Genomic DNA, 20,202 nt, shown 5'->3' on the forward strand with positions numbered 1-20,202 from the left:
ACTAAAAGATAGGGGTATTTTAAAGAATTTAAGAATTTGTGTGAGGATATTTTAGTACACAAAATGTTGAAAATCAAATAGAGAATTCTCTTATTAATAGTATAGATAGATAGATAAAATAACATGTAACAAAATAGGAATGAGGCTAAAATATATTAAGGAAAAGGAAAACAACGAAAAAAAAAAAACAAAAAACAAAACAAAACAAAAAGATAGGGGTATTTTAAAGAATTTAAGAATTTGTGTGAGAATATTTTAGTACACAAAATGTTGAGAATCAAATAGAGAATCCTCTTATTAATAGTATAGATAGATAGATAAAATAACATGTAACAAAATAGGAATGAGGCTAAAATATATTAAGGAAAAGGAAAACGACGGAAAAAAGGAGAACAAAAAAGTATAAAAAAAAAAGGAGAGTAGAGGGGAGAAGAAAGAGATAATCAATTATATATATATATATATATATATATGAAAGCTTGAAATTATGTGAATACACAAGAGTTGTTTAGACCCCCAAATTAAAACTTACGACTCGGTTGATTTTACTCTAACTTAAACTAAGTGCGGAATAGAGTAAATGCGAGTGAACAAACAATAAAACTACTCTAAGCCTTATTCATCAAGTCACAGCAGTAAAATGAAAGCTAAAAGAGTGGGGAAGAAGAATGCAAACATAAAATAACACTCCAATGTGTTATCGAAGAGGAAACCGAAGTACTTGGTGAAAAACCTCTCCGCCGCCTTCCAAGCGGTAAATTGATCCACTAGAGAATAAGTTGGAGTACACGAATAACAAAAGACCTTCCAAGCTTAGTCTACCTCATGTACTCGAGCCCTCCAAGCTCCTGCTACCAACTGACTTCCCCAAGCCTTGTCTTCTCTAGCTCTCCGGATCACGCAATTCCACCTGGTTGTATCCACCAAACAAATGGCTTCTTTCAATACTTCCCAGCAGCACCAAAACCTCACTTTACACTCAGATTAGGTGTAATAAGTATTTGGGCTATCAACCTCTCAAGGATTTGGAAATGGAGAGGTAGGAGTTGAGGAAAACCACAATGAATTGTGTGGAGGATTATGGGTATGAAAATTTCTAACTCTCAAAGGTTTTGTGGCTAGAGTTTTCTCTCTGAAAGCATTCCTTAACATATGTGGGTAATGATGGTATATATAGTGTGAGTGAGGATGTAGTGGAGCAAATATGACAAAATAGCAAAACAGAATGTTTCGCGGGTATCTCGCAGGAAGGCCTTACCCGCGACGCACTCGCGAAAACCAGCTGTCACCATCTGTCATGACTCTTCACATTCTAGTCATGTGTTGAGCACATGCTTCACTTCACGGGAAGGCTGCTCACGAGCTACCCTCGAAAACATCTTTGGTCTTCAATTTTCCTTGAGTCTTCACGCTCTCTCTCACACACACAACCCTTACAAAGAAATTCTGCATAAAATACAGGGTACATAAGATTGAACATAATTACAATCAAATTTGGCACGGAATTAAAGCCAACACAAAAATAGTTGTAAATCACAACTTTACAATATATATATATATATATATATATTAAGATGGGTTCAAGACTTCAAGTTACACCTAATATAACTTTTTTTTTTTATACAAGATAAAAAGTCTTGGAGACTTAAACCCTAATCCTTGCCTCCCACACTTAATATAACTTTTAAAGTTGTTGGTTTTCACATCCAAAAAAAAAAAAAAAAAAGGTGTGTATATATGTGAGTGTATAATAAAAAAAGTGCGTGTGTGTGTATATATATGTGTGTATGTGTGAGAGGTTGTCTTGATAAATATATTAGTATCGCAACTTAGCCCCCCCAAACAAAAATTTATGGCTTCTCCCCTGTTGGGCCCACCATTAACATCATTTTTTTCATTTACCAATAACCACATGTCACATTAGTAGTTTGTAATTTTTTTTTTTTTTGGGTAAAAAAGTATGTATCTCTAGCATTTTCCATGTTGAAAAGGGTTTGGTGGTTTTTGCCAATGGTTCCTCCCAAATGGGAAGAGGAGAAAGTTCCTAGAAGAATATGAATTAGGTTTCTTCGAATAATAGTTGGTCAATTATTTGGGATTGAAAGATTACCCGTTGTTATGTATTAAGAATTTGTTATTTTGTGGGTGTGAGTTATTGCGTGTACTAGGGCTTTAGGATTATGAGTTTGTGTTTGTGAGAGGTTTTGTTTATGTTGGTGAGGCTTTGTGAGTATTTTCGTGTGAGTTGTGAGTATTAATTAATGTCGTTCTAATTCATATCATTGATAGTGAATTTTTTAATTAGTGTTGCCTGTGAATGTAGGTATCACAATAATTGATATTAGAGATTTTGTTGTTAAACAATATGTGTGCTATTTGAAAATTATTTAATTATAAAAAAAAAAATGTAATTAATATAAGATTTTTTTTTTTGAGAAAGTAATTAATATAAGATTTAGTTATTATAAGAAAGAAGAATTGTAACTAATGTTATATACTCTTAAAATATAAGGTTGTTTTAAAAAAAAAAAAAAAAAAAAAAACTCTCTTTAATTATGATACATTTCATATCATTCATAGCGGATATTTTGGTTGGTGTTCCTCATGGATGTATGCGTGAAATGGACCAACCACATTAAATATTGTTGTCTCTTGGGAATGTTTTATTTTTCTTGTTCAAGTGAATGCGCTTCCACTAACCCCAAATTACAGTAATCTATTTCTATATATAAATCTAAATCTAAATCTATATAATAAAAAAGGTGCTACGTCCACAATATTTTTACAACAAATCGTAGGTGGTTAGTTGTTATTTGTTCTAATTTGAACCTATCACTGAAATTACTTTTTTACCCCACTAATAACAGCTTACCACATTGAATTTGTTGTGAAAATATTATGAAAATGTTGTGGAGTTAACATTTCTCATATATAATAATATAAAAGTGAAATGTCAAGCTTTTCGTTTACTAATTCACGTAACTATACAAATTTATCTTGTGATTACTTTTAAAAACACCGAAAACACGTGCCTTTTCGTTTTGTGGATTAAGGCTTTGTTTGGTTTGATGAAAGAGGAAGGAAACAAGAAGAAGAAAGGAATGACTTTCCTTTGTTTGGATAGAAAAGAAAACAAAAAGAAGGAAGAATGGGAGGGAAAAAGGATTTTGTAGATTCCATTTTTTTCCCTTAAAATTACCCTTATACCCTTAAAAGGTCTTGTCTATTTTTGTGAAATGACATTTATACCTCACATCTTTCCTTTCTGTTTCTCTTCGTATCCAAACACACTAAAGGAAATACTTTCTTTCCCCCACTCTTTTTTCTTTTCCTTACTTTTCTTTTCTCTTCTCTTCCTTTCCCTTCCCTTCCATTGAACCAAGTAGTCTAAGAGTATCTCTAACAACTTCTCTAAATTTTTATACTGTTTGGAGAGTGAACAATTACATTTACTTTTTACCTACTTACTTTTTTAAATATATATATTCCAACAAACTCTCTATCCCATTTAAAATTTTTTTTTCATTCTTTCTTTAATTTTCATTTATTCTTTTTTTAATATTTCTTTATGCATTCCCAACAATTATTGTAAGGACTCAATTTGTAACGATCCCAAACTGGTATTGGGTTCGTACGTTAAAGGCCCAAACAATAAAATTTGTAGAGCGTGGGCGTCCAAGAACTAGGTTCACTCTAAAAGAAAAGCGATTCAACCTCATGTTTATAGATGGATTAGCCCTGATATAACAATTAGTTTTTCTTTTAAATGAGTTCAGTACTTTGGTTTCTAAGGTTTTCTTCTGAGTACTTTTTGTTTCTTTTTGATGTTCCGATCCCCCTTCCTCAAAGCTTTCTTTCATGTTATATACTGCTCTCTTAATATCATTTTCACCACACACGTATAAGTTGGGTTCAGGGGATTTCTTTCTGTCCCATCTAACACCTTCTGGAATCTCCAACTAGCAGCTGTAAGGCTGCTTCATCACTGTTCAAGCATCACCTCCACATTAATGCGGTCAAAGAGTTGGTTGAGAGGCAATTAGTGCGGTGGCAGGTGTCGTTATAGATATTTGTTTGCCTTTTCTTTCTTACCCTTGGTCCCATATCCTACTTTTAGTGGTAACGTAACTCCGAAGTACGTTTGTAACAAGGTGGCGTTCTGGTCATCCTCGGACTCATATTGCCGAGAAGGATTTTGTCCTCGGACGAATACTGAACTCACTTGACGTGATATCTACTCTTCCTTCTGTTTGGTTACCCTTACAACCTAATATGGGCCTCCTCGGACAGCTTTACGTCCTTGGATGGGCCACAAGCCCAATTAACTAGACTTTAATAATTTATTGATTAACCGGCCCCCACAATTATATTTTTCTAATTGCCAATAACTATATTTTTAAATCCCCCAATGGTAACATTTTAAAATTTTTCAACAATCATACTTTCCAATGGTTTTTTTTTAGTGATCATATTTTTCATGCTTGCATTATTTTTCATTTATCAAATCTTCTTAAGTCTTGAAATTTATCAAATCTGTGTAATTTGGAATGAATTTATGCATTAAATTTTTTACAACTTATTTTTTTAGATTATTATTATTATTATTATTATTGTTATTTAATTATTAAATAACTTGCAATTAATTAATTAATTAATTATCTCTTTCTATTTTTTCTCAAAAAAAAGAAACCTATCTAATATTAAATACCATATCACACGATTACATACCAAAAAAAAAAAAAAATCCAAAATTTTAAAGACCACACATTTTCACACCCAATTGATTACTCAACTTCAACCTTTCTTTTTATCAAAAAAAGAAAAAAGAAAAAATTGAGACATGTTATTCTATTTAATTCACAGTTAGAGTTTGGTTGAGCTTTTTGATATTGTGCTTTTTGAAAAAGTGCGTTATGAAATTGGAGTTTTTGAAAAAACTAAGTGTTTGGTAAAAGATGTTAAAAAATGTTTTTTGAAAACGTTGAGTATTTGATTAACACTTATTAAAGTGATGGTTTGAGTAATAAATTACCAAAAAGAACAATATATATAAAGGAGTTTATTTCATACTTAAATCAACTATTTCATAATACTTACTTAAAAAAAAACTTAATAATAATAACAATAATAATAATAATAATAAAAATAAAATATATTATTGATATTATTTTAATAATATTATTTTGCAAGGACTTTAACCCCCCCACCACATATATCCGACCACATCTTGTGAGCGTTTTGATTCAGCGTTTCCGCTGAATCCCGCGTCACGTTTTCTTTTCTTTTGTTTTTTTGCTTTCACACGTTTAAGGGAGTAAAATTTACTGTTCATGAGATAAATTTTACCGTTCATGCACTGTTTTGTCACTGTTTATGCACTGTTCATCATTGTAGCAGTACTGTTCATACATTAAAAAATATTAAAAATGGGTTCCACAATACTATTCACATATTTAAAAATTATTTTGCTACAGTATTTTCAGTTTTAAGTTTCAGGAACTCAATCCAAATGGGCCGCTTGAAGCTTCTTTTCTTACTCTTTAAATACCCCACGTCTTGCAGCTTCCTTTCCTCTCATCGTTGTCTTTTCTCTTCATCTTCATCTTTTTTTTTTTTTTTAATCTTTTCCCTTGCCGTGCTACTAGAGCTCTCAAGTTCTTGTTTCTCCCTTGTCATCTTCGGATCTTCTTAATCGTTTGTTTCATTCACCTCCTCAGTTTATCAATTTTCATAGAGGAGAGGAACCTGGGGCTGCACCATTGTTTTGTGAATTTGTGATTTGCTCTGGTTCTCTGGGGTTGCTGTTGCAATCTTTGATTTGTGTAGCAGCGCCTCGTCCGCCTCCCCACCGCCAGAATGGGTCAGATCGGCTTAACCTTTTTTTTTTTTTTTCCTTATTTTCCTGTTCTGATTCAACCTTGCTGTTATAATAAGAAATAGATTTTGTTTTGTGTTTTGTGTTTTGATTACGTGAGACGTTTGAGTCTATGAGTGAGAAAGAATTGTTTTTTATTGAGTTGTTTGATTTTTTTAAAGGAGAAAAATTCATTTGGAGTTGCTACAGTGCTCTCCAAGTCAAGAGAGCTACTGTAGCAACTCCAAAAAAAAAAAATTTGGAAAAATCTGAGGGCCTATACCACCGTCAGACCAGTTTTCCTCTGAAAACATGACCGGTGAATTTTTAATTTTGTTTTATAAATTTTCCCGTTAAATATGATTTAGGGTTATGTTTGGGAATGTTTTTTTTTGAACGATCGGCATAGTCTGATGGGTTTGGAGCCTGTGGTGGGTTTTGTCAATTTCAATCAAAACTGTGTCTCCTAAGATAGTTTTAAATTTGTGGTTGAAATTTGGTTTTTATTTATTTATTTTTATCTTGGGTCTCATACTATTTTTCTCATTGTTCAATCAAAATGCAGAATTTCAGTTTCAGGGTCATCAAAGCTGTTGGCCAATATTCTGTACTCATGGGCTTATCTGTTGGGAACTTGATTGCTAGATGGGATGAAATGGTAAGTGCTTTTTCTGAATCATCATCTTTTTGGGTTGCTTTGAATTAACTTATTCTATAGTTGTTCGTTTGGTGTTGCATGACATATGCTTGATGAAATTACTATTAAATTTGATGTGAGATCTTTTCACTCAACCTTTTTTCCCTCCTTATGTTGCGCAAAATCTGAGTAGCTATACTATGGTTGTAAAAAATTAATTTTTTAATGGAAATTATTAATTTGGTTATAGCGGAAAATTTTCTGATAATATTTATTTAAATCTAAAATTACCTGTTCTTTTGGTGTTGCATGATATATGTTCGATGAAATTCCTTTTAAATTTGATATATGATCATAAACCTGAGTAGTTATACTATGGCTATTTAAAATCAAATTTTTATGGAAATGAATAATTTGGTTATAAATATGGAGATTAACCCAAATACTCCAAAGAAAACCAATTCTAAACAAAATAGAAGAAGAAGACCAAGCCAAAACTACTCTACACTCCTCTATTCCCCCTCCATCCAAACTTAAGAAGGAAAATCTCGACCACAAATGAAAAACTACCTTAACTTGATAAAATAAAATAAAAGAGAGAGAGAGAGAGAGAGAGAGAGAGAGAGAGAGAGAGAGAGAAACAACGCTAATTTACGAGTTATTCTGGTTATATTCTTGCAAAAAAATACGGTTAGGAGATGTAGTTTTGATTGAATTATTGAAATATGAAAGAGAGAGCAATGCCCCCAATAATTGAAATTATCAAATTCTGGTGATACTTGCAAAATTAGTCTTCAATATGAATGAACTGATTGACATATTCTTGATGACTTAAATTAGTATATAATTTCATAATTATAGTCTATAGAGCATGATTCTTCCTTTACATATGGCATAATTAATTTATTCTGTGATTGTAGAAAACTTAACTTGACTCCATGAACTGACTAATATGTCATTTTCTTTGATATACAACAAATTTTGTGTGCATGTATTGTTTATAGGTTTAATTTCTTTCTTGCTTTCTTTGCACTTCCTACTCATGTTTAAAATTTTTTTTTTCCTTACTTGTTGTGTCTAATTTTGCTTATTATTGACTTCTTCAAAGAGTAGTATTTACCAAGAAAATAAAGAAAAAAAGAGAAAGGGAGAATGAGGCTGTGGGTCATAAGCTTCAGCCACATCCATTAGAATTTGAAGTTGAATTATGCTTAAATGTTTTTTAGATCAAATAGCACTAAGTTATGTTTGAATTATTTGTAGGGTCTTCCACTCTATCCAATTTTGGGGATGTTTGGAGCAGACAGATTTGATGCTATTCTTCTTCCAGGCTAGCTAAGTGATCAATAATAATAGGTAGGCTTTTTATTTGTATTCATGCCCATCATGGCTTTGAAATGATTGAAATATTTTGTTGGCAAAAGACCATGGAATTCATTGTGTGAGAGGTCTATGATTCGCAAATTAGGGAAAGAGAATTTGGTTTTGGGACTGGCTATGGCACCATGAAACTTGTTTGATCGCAAAACAAGAACTCGTAACTCTGGAAGACTCTCCAACCAATGAGGGAAGGTGCCACTTATCTTGTTGTTACCAAGATCTAGTACTTCCAACCCTTCCAATTGATTGTCATTGAGGTTAAGACTTCTCAAGTAGTTTCCCTTTGCAAAAGTTGTTGGAATGGTGCCATTAAGTTTAAGACTATGAGAAGTAACAAACTTAATGGCACCATTCCAACAACTTTTGCAAAGGGAAACTACTTGAGAAGTCTTAACCTCAATGGCAATCAATTGGAAGGGTTGGAAGTACTAGATCTTGGTAACAACAAGATAAGTGGCACCTTCCCTCATTGGTTGGAGAGTCTTCCAGAGTTACGAGTTCTTGTTTTGCGATCAAACAAGTTTCATGGTGCCATAGCCAGTCCCAAAACCAAATTCTCTTTCCCTAATTTGCAAATCATAGACCTCTCACACAATGAATTCCATGGTCTTTTGCCAACAAAATATTTCAATCATTTCAAAGCCATGATGGGCATGAATGCAAATAATGGTAAATTGAAATATATGGGTGAAAGCTATTATCACGATTCTGTGATGGACACCATGAAAGGATTTTATACTGAAATGGTGAAAATCCAAAATCTCTTTACAACCATTGATTTCTCAAACAATATTATCAAGGGGGAGATTCCAAAGTCAATTGGAATGCTTAAGTCACTCAAGGGGCTTAACTTTTCACACAATAACCCTATAGGTCATATGCCTCCAACATTGGGAAGTTTGAGCAATCTTGAATGGTTAGATCTCTCCTCAAACATGGTCATAGGAGAAATTCCAAGACAGTTAGTAGATATTACATATCTTGAAGTTTTAAATCTATCATAAAATCGTCTTGTGGGGCCAATACCTGTTGGTAATCAGTTCAATACATTTGCAAATGTTTCTTACTTTGGAAACTTGGGGTTGGGGTTACGTGGATTTCCATTAACAAGACTTTGTGACAATGTTGAGGGACAACAACCATGCCATCATTAACCATTCAAGATGATGATTTCAAGTTTGGGAATTGGTTTCATTGGAAAGTTGTATTGTTGGGGTACGGATGAGGGTTCATGTTCGGATTGACTATAGGTTACCTTCAATTCTCAAGTAAACATCCAAAATGGCTAGTAAATGTGGTTGGCAAAGAACAACACAAGGTACGAAGATCCAAGAAGAATGCTCACAAAGGAATTAGTCCAAGAAGAGTTTGGTGGAAACAAATAGTGATTTAAGGTATATTCTTTAGGACTTCAACACTAATATATTAGAAAATGCACTATTTCATAATATTGTTTCCTTAAAAAAATTTCTTTTTATATTGTCAAACAGATTGTTCATTTTTAATTTACTTTCCATTGGCCAAAAATGTTTGTACTTGTGCTAATGATGAAAAACCTTTGCTTACAGGTGGATAAGCTTTTATGCTAGCAATAGCTACACAACAAAGTAAACTCGCTCACTATTGCAGAACTGCACGTTTTGGTCTAGCCCTAGTTTATGCTATAGCGTAAGAACACATTTCTCTACCCCAATACTTTGTCATGGTTGAACATTTTAAATGGGGTGGCTCTATTGTTTGCATGAAGTAGTAAATACTTTGGGTGTATTGTAAGTTTACAATATTGTCATTTGTATTTGTATTTGTATTGTTGTTGTTGTTGCTGCTGAGATCCTTATGATTATTAGTTAAACAATGTGCAATAAAGAATATATATAGTGTTTGTTGGATTCATCGAATATCTGGAGTTAACATTCCTAAAGTTATTTTAGATGCTTCTAATAGTAGTCTAGTTAATAGCCCCATTGTTGTCTAACAATATCATTTTGTTTTTGGCTAGTTAATAGCCCTAGAATTATACTTTTGTACTTTCATACTGGTTTAAAATGAAATTCTATTATTCATCCGCAAAAAAATTATTAAAGTAAACATGGTATTTTCAGCAGTAAGTTTTCCAGAAATATTAATTTCAGATAAAAGTTAGAAATTAATATCCAAAGCCTTATGGAAGTAGTTATCTGCTCTAGTGTATCACCTGGTTCTCCTCTTGCATAGTTTTTAAAAATTTACATTTATAGCTACAACTGTACGTTTTGAACATTTTCAACAATCAGCAAATAAGCGAAAAGTTAATCCAAACACAATTAATAGTAGAGCAATATAATCTAGGTATTTCCAAATCTCCAACAAGCCATTGGACCGTTAACCAAATTTGGTATGACTAGATACACTTTTGAAACAGTTCAGAATATGCACCTATTGCTTTACAGATGGTGTGACAATAATCTCTCATGTCAAGAGGAAAGGGGCTCATATGGTCAAAACACATACTGTTTACCTCCATCATTACATGGGTGGAGGGAGCATCTATACTACAAATGTGGCATATATAATTGGAAAACCTTACCAAAAGTGGGCACGTTACTTATTTCTTGGACTAAATCAAATTACTCTAAGGGGCTCTTCAAGGACAACTCATACCACCTATGTTAATAATTGACCAACTTCAAAAGGCGTACAAAACATGACCTAACTGGATTACTTTCAGGATTTTTCATTACCCTTATTGTTCATGGAGGTCAATTTTCTTTTGGTTTTTCATTTCTTGATTGAAATGAAATTTGACAAATAAATAATTTAATTCCAAAGGCTGATAAATCTACTATAGGAACAAATACAGTCTCATATGTGCTCTTTTAGAAATCCCCTCATCGAAACTTTTAATCACTGAGGTTGTTTTCAAATCATCCTTTATTTTGAACAAAACATGTTATATTAGGAAATTATGAATTCCCCAAGTTGTTGAGCACTTGGCACAAATAGCAATAGGTTAGCACAAAAGTTTTTAGCTAACTTAGCTATACATGAATTTGCACATGGAGGAATGAATGAAAGGATACGCATGAACACCGATAAACATGCTGGTTAAATTTAGAGTCTACTTTTTTTTGTTCCATCTTATTAAGATGTTCTGTTGCATGTAGTTATTTGGTCTTCTAGTATATTAATGAATTCGATTTTGTTGAAGAGAAAACTATTGCATTGTTAACTTTGCTTCCAAATTAGTTTAATATTGGTTAAATGGGAAGGCAGCTGGAATTGGTTGCCTGCCAGGTCTAAAAGCTTACTAACCATTCAAATCAAATTGTATGAGATGAATTTGGGAGGAGCGGATTCAGTTTATTAGCTGACATCTAGATCAGGTAAGTTGATACATGCAAATATTTTGAGAGAAAAAGTAAACGATATAGAGAAGGATGAAATAGAATTATAATTGCTTTGTGGCAACCCAAGTCTCCAATTTGATAAATTCAGCAGGGGGTTTTTGAAAACATGATCAGATATTATTTCAATTAAAACACATGTTGTGTAAGAGGTGGACTCCCTTGAAAAAGTCCATTTTATCAAATTTGGAGGTATTGGTTTCCTCGAAGTAACCAAAATTTCATTTCTTCCTCCTTCAAAATTTTTTTATCCCCTCCTCAAATATCTTGTACGTATTATTTTGTTGGCAAAACTAATAATGATGGACACTTCTATTTTGATAACTCTTTCACATAACATTTTGATATTGATTCATGATTCTATTGTTAATAATTTTCTTTTTATGATTTCCAATCCATTCCCCTCTCTCTCTCTCTCTCATGACTTGTGTGTGTGTGTGTGTGTGTGTGTATATTGTGCTTCCCTATATATCTTTTGTCCCCAGTTGATTCTTCTCTGTCCACATTATACCAGTTTCTTTGAAGGTGAAAAGATAAAAAAACAAATTTGATGTTCTTGGTTGATTCTTTAACTTCTTGCAGCCAAGTAATTACATTACACTTGGTTAAGTTGAATCTTTTCTCCTTTATTGGGGGACCAAACCCTTCACCTTCACTTCTCAGCAGCCAAGCTGAGGATAGCTATTTTATGCTTCTCTCTGTTTTCTCTTTATTTATTTATTTTGCAATATTTAGCTGTTCTTTTTATTGGAGTTCTCTGATGTAAACTGTTTTACTTGACATCGCAGGCTCGTGGCCCTTTCTATCCAGTTTTAACAGGCCGAAGGGACAACATTTATTCATACTTCAACAAAGCACTGGCCGAGATTGCATGACTGGATGATAATATTATACAGACACTTCCCCCTTTTGGCCTTAAGAGGTTTTGATGAAAGAGAAATAGTCTATCTTTTAGGTACTTACTAGTTCTCTGCCTTTTCTCATTTTATGCCCTTGTTTTATGGAATTGAAAAAGGTTTAAAATGTTGCTTTGGTTTGCATCGGTTTCTTGATCATCTGAAGTGCATTCAAAATTGGGAAGATTGGCTATGAGTTCATACAGAAACACCTCTATGACTTCAAGGGGATAGGACAGGTGACCCAACCAGAGCTTCTGATTTCCTCACTGACATGAGAATGAGGTGCCAAGACAGTAATAGGACCACCACTCAGCCTTCTTCTTAAACCATGGAATCATTGGAAATGAGTGAATCTGCATCACTTCACAGCCAATCATTAAAAAGGGGAGAGGACTCCTTTTTGCTGATCGGTAGTAGCTAGCTAATGAGAAGACCACAAGACTGGTAAGGGCTTATGCATCAGATGACGGATCAACCGCAAGACTGGACTTTGCTTGGGCAATGATGAAGATGTCAGGGCTTAATGTTTTGGCTGGATCTCAAGGTCAGATCCGACAGAACTGCTCCTTGCCTTTGGTCAGTTCCTAAGTGATAGTCTTGACCGAAATTGACTCTTGACATCGTTATTTTTTTTATATGAACTTCTCTTTAAGTTCAATGTTTGATTGTAGATGCAGTGACTTCTAAACTTCTTGCCTGTGCTAATTTGAGTGTATATATAGAAGCAATGGCATAGAATAGACATTAGACACAATGATGAAATATGTTGTGGTTGTTGAGTTCTTTAGAAATATAGAATTACAATGTTTGGAAAGTTACCAAAAGCGAACTAATATTTGGGGATATCATAATCTATGCTGCAACATCCAAATTAAAATTAATTGGGTGTTAGTATTTCTAACAAGTTTTGGCTGATTATTCGTCATCGGAAGGAGATGTCAGTTAATTCTTTTTTGAGTTTGAATTTCAGAACTGCGAAAGTCTACAATTCTACGTCGTGAAACAAAGAAATAGATTTGTCTATAATTTTATTTATTGCTTTAATCATCAAGTATAATTTAAAAGTGGCTCATAGGCATAGCTTTTAATCAGATTCCATTATGTTTTATTGTCATCAGTTAGTAATCAATTACACTTATCATGCCTGCAGAAGGTTTAGGTATGCTTTTAGTTATGCACATCCGAAGTCATGAGTGGCTCAATCCATGTGTAGATACGCACTTGCGCGACAAATTTCCCACAAGCCCAATATGCAAGTAGTGAAGTTCTTCTTTATCTTCTCGAGGCATGACTCAAGCTCAATGTCATATTTACAGCTTCCTTGCCCATCAGTTAGTTTCATAATTTGGACAAAATTTTGATGCCAATGGTGGTCTGATCCAGAGAATCCATTGACAACTATTCTTTCCTGATCTATATGTGCTATCTCAATTTAGGTTTGATATATTAGTTAATCTGGCTAGCATTATTATATGTTCCTTTGTTCTTCACGCATAACACCCCTCCAACGTCAGATCACTACTGAAAATTAGGCAAGGTTCCTGAAAAGGGCAAGGTATGCATTTGCTACATCTAACTTTGCTTTTTATAGGTTATTTGATAAAAAATATAACAAAACCACAAGATGCTAACAAGTATGAATTTCGGACTGTCCCCATCTAATAGGTCCAAAAGACAGTATCAAGGAAATTCTGAAAAGCAGATGATTAATATGCATCAATTTATAATTTTAGCATATAAAGATGAGTCAATAATATAATTCAATGTTTGTACTTAGAAAATAAATAATAACTGTCATGATAGTGAAAATATTTACAAGAGTTCCTAGAATGTAAAAATAACAATTATACAAATATAATAATATTTTACATGTTGTTACTTCTACAACAAAACAAAACCATATTGCATCAAATGGGCAATAGTCGATAAAATCTATTGAAGCAGTAAATTACCTCAACCATATCTCCCAAAAAAAAAAAAAAAATTTTTTTTTTTAAATATATATATATATATATATATTTATATAGCACAACCAAGCCTGCTGTTGGCTTTATTGGATTGGGTATGGGGTAACAACTATTATGCAGGAACCAAAAATGGATCCAACTTTTCTGCTATATCATTTGGAATCATTAAACTTGAACAAAATGCTTTCCCGTTGCTATATATTCCCAATATCAACAAAATATTAGTCAGCCTTCCTTTTTCAGCAGAATACCAACATCTCATAAGCCAATCATTTTTAAGTACATAGAGATAATCCTTCCAAAACTAAGAAGGAACAAAAATTTTACAATTGGGGAGGCAAGCTGGTGTAAAGGCATTGATAATTTAAGATGCACACACTCTAAATTTGTCTTCTTGTTCTGGTAAGTTACTCATACGCTTAATGGAGCATTACCACAACCTCATCTTCCATCCTAGTATTACGTGAAAAGGAAGTACTAGTTTAGTTCTATTTCAACTAAGAATCTAAAGGATGGAAAGTACACAAATTAAGAACCCTAGTTTTCCAAATAAAGGAGAGCCAGCTATGTCACCAAGCTACAAGACTCTTGGCAAATAAAGAAAATGAGAGCCAAAATATAATTCATCTTCCCATCACACAAATATTACAATAACAACCAATCGTTAGTCTCAAGATTTGCGGTCGGCTATGGATCCTCAACAGATTAGCTAAATTTAGCCACATGTATTTCTTTTCGCAATTTGATTCTAGCTATTCGAAGAAATGTTTTCAAAAAAATACCATACATGTCAGTATGGCTTGACCTTTTAGCACCGGTCACAAGAACAGTTGAAACAACCCAACTATTCTGTCACAGTCAAATTACAGGACTGTATTGATTGGTTTCAGAAATTCAGTATTATATAGTCAGTCCAAAATGTTAAACAAAAAACACAAACAAAACAAAACAATACTTGAGCTTTGTAAGGGAGGAGGACATCACTATCAAGAAGGCGTCAAGCCATCAATGAAGTCTTGCCAGTTCCACCCAACATTAAGTTGTCAAGGCAAGAGGGGCCTCAACTTTTCTCATATCTCTGTTCAACAAGACTGATACTTGTTTTTTGTTTTCTGCGCAACAAACAATGCTTCACTACCAGCATATTTTATGAAAATGCAAAACAGTAAAAGACTTGGCTTCAAAACTTTTCATTTTAGTACACACTTTGATTTCTTTTTCTTTTCTTTATGCCTTGGTTTGTAAACCACTTATAAAAAAAGAAATTGTTTTTAGTTTTGGCCATCAATAGTATTTGCATTTTAGGTCCTAGTATTTATTAATCTCCAAAAGAATATATCATATAAGAATCACATTCTAAAAGAAATGGAGGGTACAATACTGCACATCACTTGTGGGACACAAAGTTCCCCTAAAATTAGGTTATATAAGAATTACATTCTAAAATAAATGGATTCTACAAAATCCACAACAAAGTGCATATCTCTAGTGCCAAGAATATGAGAAAATCCAACTAATAATCTCAAAAACACATATTCAACACCAGTCAAGATCTCCACTCCATTGAATAATGTGTTTATTTCCCTCCCTCCATATAACGCACAATAAGCATAAGGGGATTATATTCTGAGTAAAAGATTCTCTATGATTCCAAACCAGTTCCTCTCCACCCAAACGATAAATCTACTGTCACTTAGACATTACCTAATGGGTCCCAATTATTTTTTTTTTTTTTTTTTTTGGGTTAAAACAAAAATTCATTCAACTAGGAATAGGAAGCAGATACATTAGTGTTAGGGCAGAGCCTGACATGATAAACACCATACAAATCAGAGAGAAAAAGGTCATGCAAACAAGGGGCAGGGGAGTTATAATACAAAATATCAGAAGCTTGCTGGGATCCTAATCAGGCGAGGCCATCTGCACAGCAGTTGGTTTACTAGTAGCAGTGGGACACTTTCACTTGGGGAACTTGGGAAATTAGGAGCTTGCAGTCAGCCACAATAGTAGAATATATAGCTTTAGAATTTCCAGAATTGTTCATCAAATCTGCAACAGCTAAAGCATCCAACTCAATTTCTAAAGCATTAATCTGCAAATTAATACACATGATAAGACCATCCCTCAAAGCCTAGAGTTCAGTCAGAAAACTAGTTGTGTTTCCTATGTGTCTAGAGAAAGCTTGGATTCATGAACCTGAGTCATGGCGGAGGATACCACCTCCACCTGCCACACCCGGGTTACCCAAGATCCATCAGTATTAAGTTTAAACCAACCCCTATGTGGTCTCTCCCACCGTAAATATTTCTCAACTCGAAGCTTACTAGCTACCATGTTCTGAGCACAGTAGGAAAACTTTGTGGCTCTTTGCACAATTTCCATGTGGATATTCTGGTTAGGTGTGAAGTTTTTGAAAACCACTCTATTCCTGTGTTGCCATAAGATCCACACTCCAAAGGAAAACAGAGTACTCCAAGGAATTTGAAGATATCCAGTTCTTTTATCCAACTTGCAATTTTCTTCCAACCAGCTATGGATATCCAGAGAGAAGAATTCGGAGCTGAGATTCCCCATTCCAAGATTCTGCCAGCAATTTGAGGCAAATCCACAATCCTTAAGCAAGTGGAGGATGAGTCCAAAGTTTATTAAAAAGAGGAGAGAGAGTGGCACAAAGGATGTGAACATTCCCAAATCAAAGAATAAAAATCACAAAGAGAGGAAAACTAAAAAATCAACTTAGACATCTAACGGATGCAACTCTAAGCCTGCATTTGGCCGTACAAGAATCTCAAAATTTTCTCTGTGATTACAAAGGTAGGATGTTCCACCCCATCAATGTCCCTCATATTTTGTTCATAATACAGAATCCACATGACAGAAAGAGGCGTGGCTGACCACACCTTGGATATTATGTGTTGCTAAAAGCATCCCTGTCAACACTCTAATAGATGCAGCACTGATTTTTCACCAAAATTGTAGACTGGAGGCAAATCAAAGTTGCATGGGGGCATGGATTTCCGAAACCTCTTAGCTTTTAACCTTGCTTTTTGAGCAAAACAAGGGTGGTATCTTATGCATGACACTTGATCCTTCTCTACAAAGTGTTCAAGGCAAAATGCTTTCCCTCATGCTCATTCTTGGAAGCAAAACCAAGACATAACACATACTTTGGATGGATAAGCAATCTTGAAGTAAAAGAAGTTATACATTTGGGGACAAACCGAAGTGCTGGAAAGAGCTCCCAATGAGTAAGTGTGGGTTGAAGAACTAATTAATAATGAAAGAAAAAGACAAAATACAGATATAATCCATGGAAGCAGAAATAAGAAGAACACCGTAGTGTTCCAAGCTGCTTGAGGACAAAATAATTTGGATTGGAAATTCCACAGGTAGATTAACTTTAAGGAATGCATATAACCTGGTCCTAGAGTGTAAAAATTAGGAGAATGAGGGAGAGAGTTCCAACAGCAATGGCTCAAAGATGCTATGGAAGAAATTTTGGCAAACGAAGCTGCCAAATAAAATCAGATCCTTTGCATGGTGTGCCAACCCACCAAAGGAAATTTGGAAAGGAGAAATCTTACAAGAGAAAAGATGCGACGTATGCAAGAAGTCCAATGAAGCAGTAAACTATGCATTGTGGGAATGTTAGCTTGCAAAAGAGGTACAGAGGATCAACCCCTTTCACTCTAAAACTGCTAGAAGCCCTAAGAAAATGGACTTTACCAAGACAGTTTAGGCAATAGTGGAATAACAAGGAGAGGATGGTCAAAAATTATTTTTAACATTCTCATGGACACTATGGAATCATAAATATTAGATAAGATGCAGTGGGAAAAAGAAAAACAATTGCATTGATATTTGATAATAGACAATACAGTGGAATACAAGCAAGAATTTTGTCAAGTTACCATTATGGAACAAACTAGAGTTGATACACGAGGCATGTTGAAACCTCCTCTACTGAGGGTGTACAAGTTCCATGTAAGCGGGAATGGAGTTGGGGGTTAGAGATGATTAATGCTTTGTGATAGCAGGTATGAGCAGAAGTGAGAATTATTATGGCTGCGATGGAGGAAATGAAAGCTTTTGTAGAAGGGGTAGCACTTGACATTGCAAAAGACGTGGGGTTACAAGATAAAAATCTGGAGACGATTCCCTAATAGTTGCGAAAGCTTTGAAGTCCAAGGAGAATAACGGTGAGGCATTTGATAAATGGTGCACATCATGCTCTTAAAAAGAAATTCAATGGTGGAACATCACACATGATGGAAGAACAAAAAAACATGGAAGCACACAGATTGGCACACCATACACACACAACATTTAGAAACTATGAAATTTTTGTTAAAAGAAACAGAAACAGTAAGCATGAATAAAAATCCTTTCTCCCACTTAAAGTATACATCTTGATACTCTATCAATTGCAATAAGCCATAAGATTTTTTATTTTTTTTTTTCATTTTAACTTTGGTTATTTATACATGCGTGTGTGTGACAAGCTGTGCTTCGTGAAGCATAAAGTGGAACACTGAAAATCGGATAGGAGATTTTTATTTGACAAGGCATATATGTTCAAATTTTCTTTAATTGGTAATCACACATGCACCAAGGGGGTTTTGAATATTGCATAGATATACAAATGTGTATAGTTTAATAATTTTAATTATGTTTCAATACTACAAACAGGCCCTTATGGCTGAACCAAAAACTCATTGTTCAACCCTTGCTCAACAGCAGCCAACATTACAGGCAGCCACCAACAAGTTTAGCCACAACCCTTCACAATAAACCATACATAATCATCAAAATGATTTTTTTTTTTTTTTTTTAGAAAATCAAAATGAGCGAAGTCAATTATTCAACAAATTCCACCACATACACCATATTCACTTATGGTAAATCCAAGTAAACAAAACTGTTAATATAATAGTAGCCCAGCCTGCTCTCATCAACTAAAAAAATTTAAAAATTTTGATGTACTCTAAAATGTGTCTTGAGAATTCTTCTTAATCCAAATCTAAAGAATGCAGAATATAAGTATGTAAGTGAGAATGGCATACTTGAAAATTGCGAAGGAATAAAGAAGAGTGCTTCTTAAGGCTTTAGTCGTGAAAATATACTGCTTCTTCGTGCATTTTCTCCTTTACTTTCAGCAACTTCTCCTTTGAACACGCAGGTTATTCTAACTAACTTAAATATATATATCTCAAGAAAAATATATTTAAGTTACTAACTAATATCTCAAGAAAAATTAAGTAAATATGAATTATCAATATTTGTGTCCTGGCTCTTTATTTTTTATTACTAACTGAAGATGGAAAAAATTGGAGGTGACGGATCCACTTAGATGGACTTGACAGTGATAAACAAATGGGCTAATAATGAATGGATTCTATGTGAACGGACATAGGGTGGACGGATCAAAGGGTCACGTGGCACTCAATTGGTCATTATTTGGTCTCCAAGAAACCTTAAATGGAAACGACTTGCGTCTCACGATTAATTCTAGTCCATAGAGTCCCAATATGAATAGAATTCTAACACTAGGAGGATTCTAGAATATATGCACATTAATGAAGATCTTTCCTATAAAGAAAAGACTTGTTACGGAAGCATAGGAGTTTGGCTTTACACTACTATAAAAACCCTAAGACTCTCAGAAAACAAGTACGCCTAATTGATCCTAGCTCTGACACTCTAAAGTGGTGAAAAAATTCTGACTTGACCTTTGGAGGGTATTCGGCTGGCACCACACCGGTGTTCTTTATAAGGTCTTTCCTTTTTGTTGTGCATGTATTTTTTCGAGCGCGCAAGGACTGTACGGCTCACTGGTGATTTTTCGACATCATCAGTTGGCGTCGTCTATGGGAAAGACAGTGACTTACAAGCCATACAAACGCTTTCTGGACAAAGAGTTGCATGGTACTTACTCACTTGATGGCAACCACTAACAACGTTTAGGGAGACGAGCCGCAACCCACTGCCCTGGAGAGGCAAGTCCAAACCCTCACAGCAGCAGTGGAGCTTCTCACCAAATAGAACCAAGACCTAAAGGAACAACTACGGCAGAAGAACGCAA

General features: G+C 34.2%; 2 long non-coding RNA genes across 2 annotated transcripts; both read left to right on the forward strand.

The window, feature by feature from the left end:
* The first annotated feature begins 5,568 nt into the window (after positions 1-5,568).
* Positions 5,569-8,149, forward strand: LOC126720619 (uncharacterized). The gene is made up of 3 exons (XR_007653540.1): positions 5,569-5,860; positions 6,420-6,512; positions 7,755-8,149. It is a non-coding gene; the product is annotated as an uncharacterized LOC126720619 (long non-coding RNA).
* Positions 8,150-8,424: 275 nt separating this feature from the next.
* LOC126720618 (uncharacterized) lies at positions 8,425-12,967 on the forward strand. Its single transcript, XR_007653539.1, has 4 exons — positions 8,425-9,265; positions 9,440-9,539; positions 12,043-12,209; positions 12,317-12,967. It is a non-coding gene; the product is annotated as an uncharacterized LOC126720618 (long non-coding RNA).
* Positions 12,968-20,202: the final 7,235 nt, after the last annotated feature.

The sequence above is a fragment of the Quercus robur genome, chromosome 4, assembly GCF_932294415.1.
Source record: "Quercus robur chromosome 4, dhQueRobu3.1, whole genome shotgun sequence".
Lineage (NCBI taxonomy): Eukaryota > Viridiplantae > Streptophyta > Magnoliopsida > Fagales > Fagaceae > Quercus > Quercus robur.